General features: G+C 32.0%; 1 pseudogene; it reads right to left on the bottom strand.

Moving 5' to 3' along the window:
• Nucleotides 1-1,418: 1,418 nt before the first annotated feature.
• The window catches only part of LOC149552225 (BAG family molecular chaperone regulator 1-like), a 79,908-nt pseudogene continuing 65,340 nt past the window's right edge, over nt 1,419-15,986 (bottom strand).

Raw genomic sequence — 15,986 nt, 5'->3', positions numbered from 1 at the left:
TCAAAGACTATAAAATTCTATATATATATATATATGATAAATTGTTGAAGAGAATCTAACACAACAATCAAGCCAAAATGGATGTGAATGTGAGGGTTGACAAAATAATAGATGTTGAGTCATAAATGAGTAATGTTCTTTGTAGCATATATCCAGTTCTCCTAAATGCATTCATGCTCAACATTCATCAAAAAATTGATCTTGGAAAGTAAGTAATAAAATAGACTCTAGATCAAGGAACAAATGCAACTGTCATTAACATCCATAATATATTTGGCTTGTGGAGGCACATATGCTATCTATGCTGCATGAGCTCAATCTCCATTACTCATGCTAGAAAGTAGTTGCACAAAAAAATTATCTATGATATCCTCTAAACTTGAACTCAAATATGTTATTAACCTGTAATCTCTAGACAAATAAAGGAAATTCTAGTTTCAATTATACAAACATGGACTAAACCCATCAGAAAAAAAATTTCCCCTTCCTCCAACTCATCAAAAAACTACTAATTTTGTTTATGTTTGGAAAGCAATTGTAAAATTTCTTATATAGAAACCTTGGCCAATTTTTTTATCATTTTGTGATTGCAATTTCCATATTTGACTTATTGAATACAAGCTATATGAGCTACACATAAACAATATCATATTGCAAGTGATGTTTACCTATAGCTTAAGTGGATGCAGTTAAAAGTATTATACTCCTCAATAGTGAAAAATAAATTATTAGCACCTAAAATGTGATAAAAAATATGACAAGCATTTCACCTCAAATGCCAAGATTGTAGACACATGAAATCAGTACTAGGAAATTCTTCAACATCCCAAAAAATCACATGTTTTATACATCACTCCACATTCAATCAAAGTTATTAATGTCCTGTAATCCATCAAGTTTGAATATTGTCCCCTAATCTATTAGATTTCAGCTTGGACATATATCATATTTCTAATTACATGGCAGATCACATTTTGGATTTTTAATGAAGTAAAAATAAGAAACATTCCTAATGGTAGGATTGAGAATATCAATGACACCTTTGAGCCCTCTCACTAAGACACCTTATTCAAAATAGTGATGTAAGAATCAATGTGGAAGTGTACTCTTCACATGCTCAGTTTCCACCCAAATCTTATGTCTTCTCAAAGTCTAAATGATGGCCCATATCATAGAAAATATTGCAGATCCTATGAGAGATGCTTCAAATCTAATACCAAAGATATATGGTTCTAGAAACAATTTTGTTACCTCCATCTCCATACTATTAGGAGGCAAGCAGGATATTCTTGTTCATTTCATGAGAATACAAATCAGAATGGACATGAGAAATAGTTCACAATAAGAATATAGGAGAAACCCTAAATACCAATACATGGAATACAATTGCAAAGGTATAATGCATATTCTCCTCATGCTTAATCAAAGAGCTCCCACTTTGGAGTGGCAGATGATGTTGAATTAGAAGGTGTGGACTCAAATGTTTCCCACTTTTTTGTCACTACAGGGTGATCCAATAGTTATTTTGGCATTGAATTGTGAACTTTCATAGCATCCAAAGTCTCGATGCACTTTTATACTCTCCTAACTTGCATAAATTCTCCCATATTTTAAACAATACTTTGAGAGATGATTAATTTAAAATAAACTTCCCACAACAGGAATCAAAAGGGATACTCTCGTGGATATTTCTCTCATTTAAACTACTTGCATCAATAACTCAATTGATAAAAATTGTCATAAGCTCGAATGACTTTTAAAGCAATAAAATAAAATTTAATAGTAAATAAGGTATTCTAAAGATTTTTTGAGGAAGAAAATGTAAAAGAAATTATACGTTTCAAAGGGAACACAAAGAAGAAAAATATACTCCTTATGACAAAGAGCTACTAGTTTGGTAGGAAAATAAAAAATTAAAACTGGTTGAGTGCTTGAAGAAGCATGCAAACCACCTACAAAGGAGTGGTTACTGCCTTTATAGTTTAAATAATCATGGTGCAAACTTGTAGAAAGAAATGGTCAATGAACAATATAATATATTTCGAAACACAAGTCAAATTGTGATATTGCTATCATGAGTCAATGAGTTTGACTCAAAAACTACACAGTTAAATCTTGATAGCAATATCACAATTTGACTTTCTATGGAAAATATCTCATACATATCAAAATAGAAATCTATGAGGCCATTCTTTCATGGACAATAGGGCATGGTAATTGATCATCTCACAACCCCTATGAATATTGTCATTAGCAACCTAAACTTATGCATTATTTTCTAATGTATGCAAACTTCAACAAAACTAATAGAGAACATGGTAAAATTTTCAAGAAAAGAAAACTACAAGCTCGTGGATGTTTTATAAAACCAATTTACATAAACTTCCTAATAGTGTCATTTATTAATAGTTAACTCATTGCAGAATATGAATCTAAATAGTCTATAAGTATCTCAAGTAATGAATCATGCCAAAAAAATCTCATTAACCTAAGCATTGACATAAAATAACAACAATACTTGCTCATGTTCAGGAGTACAAACTCCATATACCATTAGTACTTATTCCAACAACATTCATGAGTATTATTTGGCTTAGAGATAGAAAAAATCCATGACAATGTTGAGACACTTCTAGGAATGATTGTGTGCCAATTTTTAACCATCAATGTTTCAAATCATACTGCATGATCCATCATTAGGATGAAAGAGTGTACAAGGATGCAAAAGATAATGGATCATGATGATCCATCTACACTCTTTTGCTTTGCTTGGAAAATTTACCATGTTTTCTATTAGTTTTCTTGATGTTTTTGTACATTAGAAAATAATGCACAATCTTAGGCTACTACTGACAATACTCATGGGGGGATGAGGTTCATGATCAATTACCATGCCCTTTTATCCATAAAATATTGGTCTCATAGATTTCTCTATTTTTTCCAAATATTGTTGATTCTCCTTTTCTTTCTATATGTTTCAAATATATATACTTAAACTTTAAGGTAGTGACTACTCCTTTGTAGATGGTTTGCATGCTTCTTGAAAAACTGCCTAGATAGTGTCATCTTTTTATAGTTACCTCATTTCAAAATATGAATCTGAATAGTCCATAAGTATCTCAAGTAACAAATCATGCCAAACTTAATTCTATTAACCTAAGAATTGACCTAAAAGAACAACAATACTTGCTCACCTTCAGGAGTACAAACTCCAAATACCCATCAGGTAGTTTGTCAAACAACATTAATGATTTTTCATTTTCTTAATATTCATGAGTACCCTTTGGCTTAGAGATAGCAGACTGCACAACCCATGACTATGTAAAGAACTTTATTTCTCATTATATGGAATACCAAGTAAAAAATGAGATTTGCACTAGAAATTACCTGTAGCTTTCTTTGCACTTTGACATCCCCATCAGTTGTAATTCCATCCACCTTTACCAGTTGTCTCATGAGGAGCTTAGTAAGTCCTTTTGTAACATTTTCTACTACTTTCTTCCCATTGTTCACTAATCCTTCAAGGATAGGCACCTGTAAATCTCCTCAATGAAAAGTATCATAAGTTACTAAATATATGTTGTTTGAACTTACTACTCTACAAATACCATGTACATGTATATTCACATAAATAAGTAAGAAAATGAAATAAGAAATTGTGAGGGATTAAGGAAAATGAATTTAAAATTTTAATCTCAGCAATCTAGGTATATATAACATAGAAAATGACAATCAACCGATGCATCAAGCCTTTGACCAACAATAATTAGGATAACTATATTTACACTATTTGATACTCATGCAAAATCAGTTTTTTAAATCCCATCTTGCATAAAAATGGATCTATTTACTTCAAATCTAATCTCCTGATATTATAATAATTAGCAACGAATTTGGAAAACATTCCTCAAATGTTCCATTAAAATTGAACATTAATTCTATAAGCAAGTAGAAGTGTATTGATGCTATTACTTTTGAGAGGGTAGAGTTATGTCAAATGATCTTAAAATCCTTATACCTGCTTTGAAAGTTTATCCACTTTTCCACAAATTTCAAAAATTGCTTTGCAAGCCATCTCAATCTTTGCATTTCTTTTCATCTCTATGTACTTTATTTCCCTACTTGAAGGATCCTCAATGAGCACAATTTTTTACTTTTCTTTCACCCTTGATATATCTAAGAAATTGCTAATGTCCCTTTCTTTTCCTTTGAATATAAGCCATGAGCAAGCTAGGGAAGAACTAGGGCATCGAGTTTTTTGTCTAGTGATAGTGCACCAAGTTTTCAACTCCAAAAAATATGCAAATGATCTCGCACACATGAAAAAAAACAAACAAGAAATATTTTTATTTTTTACATCTAAGCCCCGTATTGGTCAAAATTTTGACCAACACGAGGCTTAGATGTTAAAAAAAAAGAAATTTTTGCCTTCTACATTCTGACCAAGCTAAACTTTTTTAGTTGATGGTCAAAAATTTTGGTAGAAAAATGACATCAAATGTAGTAGTGCAAGGTTGGACAAGAATTTAACAAAGCTTGGATTTAGAAAAGGTATGGTAGATAGTAATCTATACTAGAAAGAAATTGATGATGGATTGATGATTTTTGTAATATTTTTTGATGATATCATATTTGGAGGAAATGATGATGAAAGTGACAAGTTTGCAGAAGAAATGAAGAAGGAATTTGAAATAAGCATGATAGGAGAAATGAAATATTTCATAGGATTACAGATTATGCAGGAAAAAGGAGGAATCTTTATTTCTCAAATCCAATATTTGAAAGATCTGCTAAAAAGGTTTTTTTTGGAAACATGTAAACTAGACACAAGTTATCTACAAAGGATAAGACACCTATTGTTGAGCAGAAGAAGTATAGATCTATGATTAGAGGGTAATAATATTTGACTCACACAAGGTCAAATATATCAAATGTATTTGGAATTGTTGCATGATTTCAAGCTGATCCTAGAGAAGCACATTATGCAACAGTCAAAAGGATATTTAGATACCTAAAAGGAACAGTAGAGTTCAGGTTTTAGTATGACAGATCTAATAATTTTACTTTATATGCTTATACTGATGTTGATTAGGCAGGTGGTATGGATGACAGAAATAGCACTAGTGGTGGAGCCTTCTTTCTTGGAGGAATATTGGTTTCTTGGTTAAGCAAGAAGCAAGATTGCACCTCACAAAGTATAGCGAAAGAAAAATATGTTACACTAGCAAAAATTTGTAATCAAGTTGTTTGGATGAAATAGATGCTAAAGGATATGAGGATAGAATTCAATGAGCCTACTACCATTCATTGTGATAAGACAAGCATAGTGAATATGTCTAAGAATTTAGTATTGCATTTTAACACTAAGCACATTTCTATCAATATCACATGTTGAGAGAGGAAGTTGCAAAAAAGGAAATTAGATTGGAGTATGTAAGCACAAAAGAGAAAATTGCAAATATTTTCACCAAGACTCTTCCCAAAGAGACTTTTGAGTTTTTGCGAGGTATGCTAAGGGTTATGCCCCTTCGTACATCAGAGTAGATGATGCAAGAGTGCATTAGTCCAGTGTAATAGAGCACTATTGTCTATCTAGACTAAATGCTAATGCTTCTTATATGGGGGAGTATCTATGATGGACAGAGTCATTTAGGACTCTTGTTGGGTATTATTTTGAATAGTGTTTTTGGACACTTGAGCAAGTTAGAGATAGTTGTAGCAGAGATTGATGGTTGCTGAAACCTTTGACATTGATGTCAATTGGGGAGAAATTATAGAAAAAAATTAGTTTGAGCATGGAAAAATAACTATACAGAGAACATTGAGGTATATCAATGGGGGAGAATAGTTGATGAAGAGGATTTCAAAAGAAAGTTTAACCATCTTTTACTATGGTATTTTTGGAACTAGATGTTTTTCACCTATGTTGCCATCAATGCCAAAGGGGGAGATTTTTGGAAGCATGAATTTTGATGATACTTCTATGGGAGAGTATTGTAGAAACATGATTAGATCATTATCATGATGATATGTTACATTCATGACTCTGTTTGTCATTAATGTCAACATAACAATTTTTTGTGGTATCTGACAGAAGAACAATGATAAAGATCAAGTTGGTATGGATAGCTAGTTCAGAATTTTCATTAAGCAAGGTTAAATGGAGATTATACTTTTCATTAAGAAAGGTTAAATGGAGATTATACTAAGTGTCTAGTATATGTAGATAACCTTAGAAGCATAAGACATTAAGTCTGGAAAAAGTTATGCAAGTTTTATTGAACATTTTTCTAAGATAGAGTCTAAAGAGGCATGTTCTGGTAAACTTGTTATGTCTCTTAGTAGAGTTTTTATTCTAAGAAGCCAAAGTTAAAGATGTGAAGAAGACATTTTGGACATGATGTATTTAAGCTCGCTCATCATTATGTTACACATATGGAAATTTATTCAAGTTACAATTTGAAAGATTAATATTATCACTAAGTGTAACATGTTCTTAATGAGGTCCTATAATAATTAATTGAGAAGGTCTAATAACTAACTCAGGGAATTTTTTTATGGTTTTGGTATAAAGGAAGGACATTTTCCTTTATCATGTATGACATGTACAAATGATTGCAAGAAGCACAAAGAGTGAAATGTGAAGATGAACAAAGTAGAGTGAAGGTGAAGAAAATTTCATTCCCAAGGTTTTATTATGAGAAGTTTGATACTTAGATTTGAGGTTCATGACCTAGTCTACAAGGTATGACATTGATTAGTCTTATTGATAGGATAGACGAAAGAAGTTAAAGTTTAGTAGAAATAATTATTTTGTAAGGAATAGTTGAAAGATCAGTTGGATAGTGAGTTTAGTGGTCTTGCCCTAGAATTTTTTTGGATAGTGGGTCATTTTGTCTTTCACAACTCCTAACAAGGTTGGCACAGTTCCTAATAGGGTTGGAATCTCCTAATAGGGATTCAAAGTCTCCTAATAGGGACTTATATGTACTAAATATTTTAATAGACTCCTAAAAAATTTCATCCTCTAACAAGGAATAATTATATTAGTACATCATCTTGTGGGCATCATTCTCACTGGGGTTTTCTCTCTAATCAAGGGTTTCCCTAGTTAACATATCTAGTGTAATTGTGTATGGGCATATTTGTATGGTTGTTGTTTACTTTGATTGAATGGTTAAGATTATTTAAGGTTGATAATTATTGGATAACTAATTCACACCCCCAACCCTCTAAGTTATATTAGTTGACTATTGTTTCTAACTATACATGCAAAGAAATACAAGAAATATGCAAAATCAAGTTATTTGATAGTATGTCTATGACACTTGACCCTTTATCAAAATTGAAGATATGTCAAGATTTATATGATATATCAATATCTATTTGTTCAATATTAGAGTTTAGTCACAGAGAATAAGTTCCAATAGGTTGTTTAAGATGCCAACAAAATAAAAAAATAGTTCATAATTGAAGATTCAATCAACTAATATACATCATAGTTTGAATCATAAGGATTTGCAAGAAAATCCACATTCTCATCATCATCTCTAACTGCTAAAAGATCATTAGACCACATGCAAACAAAAATAACTTAAGTTTTGGCATTTTTTATTAGTTTCTAGGTGTTGGACCCATGCATTCATTTGGATTCTCAAAGGATTCTAGCCGGAAGCCAACTAAAAGCTTCTAGATAGTGGCTTCCAGATGCATTGCTTTTGGCCAAAATCCATAGGGAATCTAGAATCCAAACGTATCCATCTCTGAATCCACTTGATATGAATTGGTATTATTATCTTTAAAGTATCATTTCATATATCTATTAGAAATATAAGAGGAGTAACTTAGAGGGAAGGGGTGAATCAGTTACCACTAAAATAAATACTAGATCCCTTAGATGTCAATACAAATCAAACCTCTAATTAAGTTGTATTTTATTGTAACTTGAAAAACACACATACACTCAATTTCCACTAGCAATACAAATCTGACAGTCAAGGAAAAGGTCCTCACATTATCACAAGTGTCTGAGCTATAGTGAAATTTTAAGTTGTGAAGGTATGAGTGGTGATCATGATAGTGAATTAAAGGAAGTCACAATATCGCAAGGAGTTTGTTGATGTTTCTCTAGATCTGCTGCAAATGTAATGGCATTGCTTGTATTGGTATATATTTTCCATATGCAACATACTCTCATTTATATTGAGCATAGGTTATTGAATAGACATGTCTATTCAATAATCAAATTATATATATATATATATATATATATATATATATATATATATATATATTTCTCACATATAATAAGTTTATATTTCACATAGAATTATATCTCATATATAATTACATTTATATCTATAGAGTTATCTGACAGAAGCTACCAAACATTAACAGAGTTAATGCTAAACCTTGATCTAGGCAGTGAAGCTGCGAAAGCCCATTATCACATGTTTGTAGGGTTAAAGTTGAGGTGAAGAGTTAAGGTTGCAAGATGATAAAAAAAGAAGGAAAAAGTTAAAGGTAGAATAGATTTCACATTGTTGCATGTAGTTCAAGTCAACCTAAGGTTTGGGCAGCAAAGTGGTGATTTCCTTTGTCACACATTCACAAGGTTCAGATATGAGTTAAGAGTTTAAGTTGTGATAGTGCAAAATAAAATCAAAATAGGCAATTAAGGGCTAGGTGCAATGTCACAAGGGTTCATCTATAGTTATAGTTTTTAGTTGCAAAGCTATGAAGAATTGATAGTGGTCAATCAGAATAGTGTGTACAACATTGCATGATTATAAGGGACCTTGTGTCTAGTAGTTCTAATGGGGTGACATGGTTAAAGATATGAGCTTTGTAGCATCAAATGGTTAAAGAAATGTTAAGTATAGGTGATTATGAGGATGCCAAATTGATTTCAAGGTATGAAGAAAAAATATGGCACAATATGAAGTAGTCATGGTTGCATAAGGTCACATAGTTAATGAAGATTTAAGCTATAAAGTTGCAAATAGGAGCAGACATAGATCAACATGACAAATAGAAAGTTGGATGATTAGGAAAAATGTTTAAATGATATAGGGCCATGTGGTGAAGTTGACTATTGAATTTAGTTTACTTGATGACATGGCTAAATTAGCATGATCATGAGCATAGAACCAAGTGGCTATTTGATGGAAAACATGTCCTTTTGATCATTTACAACCACATTTTGGTGTTCTCTATGCCTTGTAAGTGAAAATTTTCTCCTACTACCACCATGGTTATCCATCTATGAGCCAAAGTGGTTATGACCACCATTTCTATCTCTTTAGGGCTTGACTTACATGGAAGATCTAATTTTCTACATGGAGACATGCATCTAATCAAACCCGCCTTCTGATTCTTAGTTATTTCTCTTTTGTATCTTGAACTCAATGGTTGAGTTTAGAGTTTTAATGTAAACATCAGAGTTATTCTTGAACTTTATAAAAGGAAGTTATAAATATGTTTTAGGGGTTCTTTTGTATTCTATTATGTGTACTTATAGTAACCTTGTGCTCTGCAACTATATTCCTTTCCTTCCATTAATGAAATGGATCTCTTCTTTACCTCTTCTTACCATTCATTATTTGTCCATGTATCTTGTCTTGTTTTGAATTTTTCTTTCTAATTTTCTAAAACTTGTATGTTGTGTTAAATCTATTGATGATTGTTGTCTTGTGAAGCTAGCTTTCCCTTTAGCAGTTGGTCAATTCCAAACTTGCATGTGTTTCCTTAGAAGGTAGAATAGAGTCAAGACTTGTGTATTTGGGTGTTTCTATTAATCAAAGATTGAGACAAGTATGAGAATGTGTTTAAATCATTGTTTAATCACTGATGTCAAACCTGCTATTTATTGGAGAGACAATTGCTTAGTTGATTAGAGTACTATCATTTGTTTGATTGATAAAGAGGATTTGATCAAAAGACATATCAAGAGAACTAAGAGGAAAGGTTGAGTTATGATATGTAAAAAGAATTAAAAAGATCAATTAAGATAGTGATGATATAGTGAATTGATTATCTACTTAAGGTTGCAAAGGATGGATACATTGATTAAATTTAGAAGAACAAGTAAAAAGAATTGAGTTTGCTAAGCTTAACAATTTGCATAGTAGGTGTCGAGCAATGTTAATATAAGCTGACCAAAAAATTAGTTGGAGTAAAAAAAAATTGAATTTTAGTGTATGTCGAGTGAATTATAAATAGTGCTATACTAAGTGGAACTTAGGGGAAGCTAAGTGAAGTTTAGTTGATGCCAAGTATTAGTAAACTTTAGTTTGTGCCAAGTGATTTGTGAGAAGATGTTGAGCAAGATGGTATGTGTTGAGCATTATGATGTTAGTTGATGCCGAGTGACAAAATTATGAGTTTAATAATGAATTTAATGAATCTAAGTTGACAAGATTGATTTCTTGAATTGTGTAAACCATGTGGAAGATAAGCTTGATGAGCTAGTGGCACATAATTCAAGGTAAACCATTTTGAGACAAATTCAAAGAGGATTCTTGAGGAAGCTTCTAGAGGGAGAAAAATAGAAAGATGGTTAGATTCAATGAATCCTACCTAACCATGGAATGGGTGATCAAGGTAAAGTAACACAAGATCTAAATTCTCTTTATAAGGGAATGCAAGGCCAGATGAAACTATTGGCATGTACAAGAACCCAAGGAAGACAAGAGGTATAGGATGTTATTTCATAAGGTGGCTTAAGGAAAGAGTTTGCATTTGTAATGCAAAGAAACAAGGCTTAAGGGGATGAATTCTTGAAGGGTAAACACACTATTAGAGCTAAAGTGAATGAAGCCAAGAAGAATGGAGGGCTGAATAAAGATCTATAATATGCAAAATGAGTTTTATTTTGTTATCAGATCAAGCCTTGCTATTACTCTCTAAAAATTGTATTAGTTGAGGTAAAATAATTTGGATTAAGGTTGACCAAATAGTGATTTGTAAAACCTTTAACCAAGTGGCATTCTAATGGAATAGCCTAAAGTCCTCTAAAAAGGCTCACTCCTAACAAGGTAATTGAAATCCTTTAACTAGGTCACATTCAATAGTGTGTATTGTAAACTTTAACAAGGTTGGCCTTTAACAATGCATAACTTCATATTAGTGAGAATCAGTCATGGTTTTTCCCAAATTGGGTTTCCACATAAAATCCTTGTGTCATATGTGTGAATGATTCTATTAAGTTTGATGTTTGCATTTCTACATGGTGATTTTGAACTAGGATAGTAACTTGCAAGTTTATGCTTTGAATGATCTAAAGGATGCATGCAAGGTTTATGAGAAGAAGATATATGCATGAGTTTTGTTAAGTACTAATAAGTTTCATTTGGAGTTTTTGGACCTTGGATAACTAATTCACCCCCTCCCCCCCATTATTCTAAACTACTCCAACAGTTTCATCAATGTGTTATGCATCCCTAAGAAGAATTATAACCATTTTAATTAGGTGCATCACCCCCCTTTTCATTTTAGTAATTTTCTTTAATGCATCTCTTTCTCTCTTTTTCTCTTAAGTAGTCATTAGGTGCATTGTGATTGTAAGGAAGGTGACCTTTTTTGGAGACTCAATCTCATAGTTCAAGTCCCATATCTTGGAGATTGTTTCCATGTTACACAAGGTTGCTTGAGGGTCATACCTCAAGAAAGGGTGCAAAATTTTTCATCAATAATACCTTCACACCCCCAATAATATAGTTGTTTAGTCCCTGAATGAAGTGTTGTACCATCAGTGGTTGATTGTCATTGATTCCTATATATTCCATGAGATCATAAAACTTTGTCTCATACTCCACCATGGTCATGGTATATTGCCTTAGATTATGAGACTCATCCACCATCTACTAGTGCCATTGTTATAGTAGGAAGCAATCATGGAAATTTTCAAGGAATGAATCCTAGGTAAGAATACTCATGTCCACATCTATCTTCTTCTCCTCAATATTCCACCATGTGGCTGCAAATATATCCATGTAATGAGATATCTTTCTTTGACATTGGAGTCAAAGTCTTGCATCATGAAACATCTATCCAAGGCAATCAACTACTTCTCTCCATCATAACTAGTACCTTCCCTAGTGAAGGGTTTGATTTGGCCTATTGTAGGTCCCTCATCTATGTAACCTTGGCTGAACTTTTTCTATCACCATGAGGATCTCCTTGATGACTTTGGATCTTTGTCTCTCCTCATTTCCAGGGTTATTCCTTATTAGTGCCCTTTGTAGGATGTAGGTGCTCTAATATAATCCTCATCATTTGCCTCATATTGACCTCCTCTAAGTCAGCATGATTCTCTCCATTTTTCTCCTCCCTATTTTCTTCTTGAACAAGACTCTCATGATCAATCATATGCAAGCTGATATATTTTCCTTGTCCACAATCTCTACCTTGGCCTAAGCTACAACGTTTGCCTCTGCCTAAGCTATGGTCTCTAATAGTCAATCTAGTCTTGGACACCATCCTACTATAATATCTAAGAAAGAACAACAAAATTCCAACAAAATCAATAAGAAATACTACTTTAAAGTGTAATAAAAAGAAAACATGTTTTGAAAACCAAAATCTAGAGTTATCCAAGTTTGTCTTTTTCTATGTTTAAGTATTCAATTCTGAAGTTCAAGTTGTCCTTCTGTAATAGATGAGTATAGTTGTTTAAGTTTCATTTAAGTTGACTAGTTTTCATCAAGTGCCATTCCAATATACACAGAGTTCCCAATGTAGAAACTTGAGCTTTGATACTAGATGTAGCATCCAACCAAGAAACCCAAAAGAAATTATCCTATAATGTCACTAAGTTTACTATTAAAAAAAATTAAGATTAAAACAAACAAGTGATAACATGGGGGGAGAAATTACTCACATACATACATAAGAAATACAATAGTAGTTACATCTCTCAAAGTTTCCATGATTCTAGTTCCCCTATATTTTTCAAAATTCTAGGATTAGGGTTGAGTCAATGTAATGTCATGTCTATGTCTAAATTTCCCTTAAGGAACTTCTCCTCTCATATATCCCTTTGTGTGGACCTAGATGGGAATTCAAAATAAATCTAATGCATTTTTTCATATTAAGTGATTTGGAAAGGGATGGTGAGTCTATGCATTTCCTAGATGAGAGGGAATTTGTTCTAAAACCCTAATACTTTGATCAAGTATTCATTGTGAAGACAAGATGCATTTGAAAAGAAGTTCACACTTATATTTATAGCAAAAGATGGTAAAGAACATTGATATCAAGGCTAGAGGATATGATACAAATCATGGAAACAAGTTAGAAGGAAGAGAATTTGAATCCAATGTAGAAGAAGAGCTCAAATATCCAACAATGGTGAACACCCTAGTCAAAGGTGGCACGAGTAAAGATGGAAATAAAATCAATGGCACAAAATGCATCAGAATCTCCACATTAATGGTTGAAAGGTCAATTTCCCTTGGATATGGATTCCTAATCATTAGATAAGGATTAGATCAAAGGTAATGACTTGAATTCAGCCTTAGACATTCCAAGTTGTGATGATGTGGGGAATAACCACTACAATTAGAATAAAAGTTTTCATATCTTCACATAAAGTTAAGGCTAACCTATGGTTAAGGTAGTGAAACATAAAAAGTTAACATATCACACCATTGCATGGTTAAGCCATGAGCAATGATTTTGAGTTATGAAACTACGAAGAGTATTTGATAGTTAAAGAAATAAGGTATCACACCATCGCATAGCTTAGTCATAAGTTAAAATGTAAGGTTGTGAAGCTATGAAATAAAATAATAGTTAGTAATCATATCCTTACACAAGTTAAAATTATTGTATGATGAATAGTTGCAAAGAAGAGACAAGGGTTTAGATGAAGTTTTTGTGAGTTCAAAACATTAAATTTGTGGTTATTTTGGACTATTGTGATGTTGAAATTTAAGTAGTTGATCATGAATTTTCAAAAGAAATTAGGGCTCTCTTGATTTTGTGTTTTTTTCTTGAAAGCTAGAATGACTTGGTAATGATTGTGAGTATTTTTTTTTGGATATAATATCTTAAAATTTGATGATATAATTGGTTTTATTTTAAGTGAGGAAACTCATAGGAAAATCTCAAGTGGATCTACATCAGGTAGTGCTTTGAATGAATAAAGTAGAGGAAAAATGAATGAGAGAGGAAGAGGAAAATCAAAGGGAAAGAGTTCTAAATCTAGAGAATCATGAGATTGTTGGTATTGTAGAAAATCAAGGCATAAGAAGATATATTGTTGGTCTTAGAAGAATAATGTAGGAGACAAATAAGGAGGAAAATGTGATAAGTAAAAAATTCAAAGAGGATGTTTTTCTCCTTTCCTTATAAAATGTTGATAATTCATGGGTTTTAGATTTAGGGGTTTCATTTTATGCTACTCCCTATAGAGGTTATTTTCTTGATTATGTCCAAGAGGGTTTTGGGCTTGTTTATTTGGGGGATAATGAACACTATTAGATTTTTTGAAAGGGTAAAATTAAGATTAAGTTATAGAATGAGAATCGTTGGCTACTACAAGAGGTAAGACATGTTCAATGTTGAGAAGGAATTTAATTTCAATAGAGTAACTCGGTGATGAGGGTTGCACAGTAAATTTTAATGATAAAATCTTGAAGGTTTCAAAAGGTTCCTTAGTAGTAGCAAAAGGTGTGAAAGTAGGCAGCTTATATCTTTGTATATGTCCTATTTTTCCTTCTACTTACATTGTTTTAGAGAATAATGAATGTTCAGGAACAATTTATATAGTTGAGTAGGGAGAACAAATAATTGTTGTAGATTTTAAAATAACACATGGAACAAAAAACTTGGGCACATGATTGAGAAAGGTATGAAATGAATTCATTTAAAGAAAGTTTTACTAGGTTTGAAATGTGTTAATATGTATTTCTATGAAAGTTGTGTTTCTGAGAGTGAGTTTTTTGAAGAGTGGGAAGGAAAAGAAAAATAAGAAATTAGAGCTTTTGCATACAAATGTATGAGGATTAAGTCAAGTATCTTCCCTTGGTGGATCTCATTATTATGTTACATTTATTGAAGATGCAACTAGAAAAGTATGGATTTATTTCTTTAGACAAAAATATGATATATTTATAACTTTTAAGAAGTAGAAATGCTTGGTTGGGAATAAGACTGGTAAAAGTCTAAAATTTCTTAGATTTCATAAGGGTGGTGAGAATTGCAATAAAGAATTTGAAGATTATTGTTCCACTAATGGTATTCATAGACAAGAAATTGTTTCAAGGACTCCATAAGAGAATGGAGTGGTCAAACTCATGAATAGGATAATAACGGAGCATGCAAGGAGTATGAGGTTTCATGTTGGATTTCCCTTAAGCATGTGGGTTAAGGATGTCCATACTGCTCAATATTTGATCAATATAGGTCCGTTTACTCCTTTGGATTGTGGTATTCTAGAGGAAGCATGGACTAGTAAGAAGGTGAGATATTCTTTTCTTATAACCTTTGGCTGTGAAGCTTTTGCACATATAGATTTTGAAAATAGAACCAAGTTGGAAGATGAATTAGAGAATTGTGTATTTTTTGGATATGGCATTGATGAATCTAGTTGTAAGATTTGCAATTTTGAAAATCATAAAATTGTAAGAAGCAAGAATGTCATATTCAATGTGAAAGTGTTGTACAAAGATTTATCACAACAAAATAAGAAGAAATAAAGTGATTATGTAGTACTAAATGATACTCAAAGAGATGATCATGTCCTAGAAGTCCCTCTATTGGAATAGTATATAATAACTAAGAGGTGGGGCGAATCAGTTATTCAAGGTCCAAAAACTCTCAATGAAACTCATTAGTACTGTATATATCTTCTTCCCTTAAACCTTGCATGCATCCATTAGATCATTCAAAACATAAGCTTGCAAGTTTCTATCCTAGGTCAAAATCACTTCGTAGAAATTTAAACATGAAACATAACAAAATTATTCACACATATGACACAA

This window comes from Cupressus sempervirens, chromosome 6, assembly GCF_028749045.1.
Source record: "Cupressus sempervirens isolate cs-2001-9-10 chromosome 6, ASM2874904v1, whole genome shotgun sequence".
Taxonomy (NCBI): domain Eukaryota; kingdom Viridiplantae; phylum Streptophyta; class Pinopsida; order Cupressales; family Cupressaceae; genus Cupressus; species Cupressus sempervirens.
This window is presented reverse-complemented; position numbering and strand designations above follow the sequence as displayed.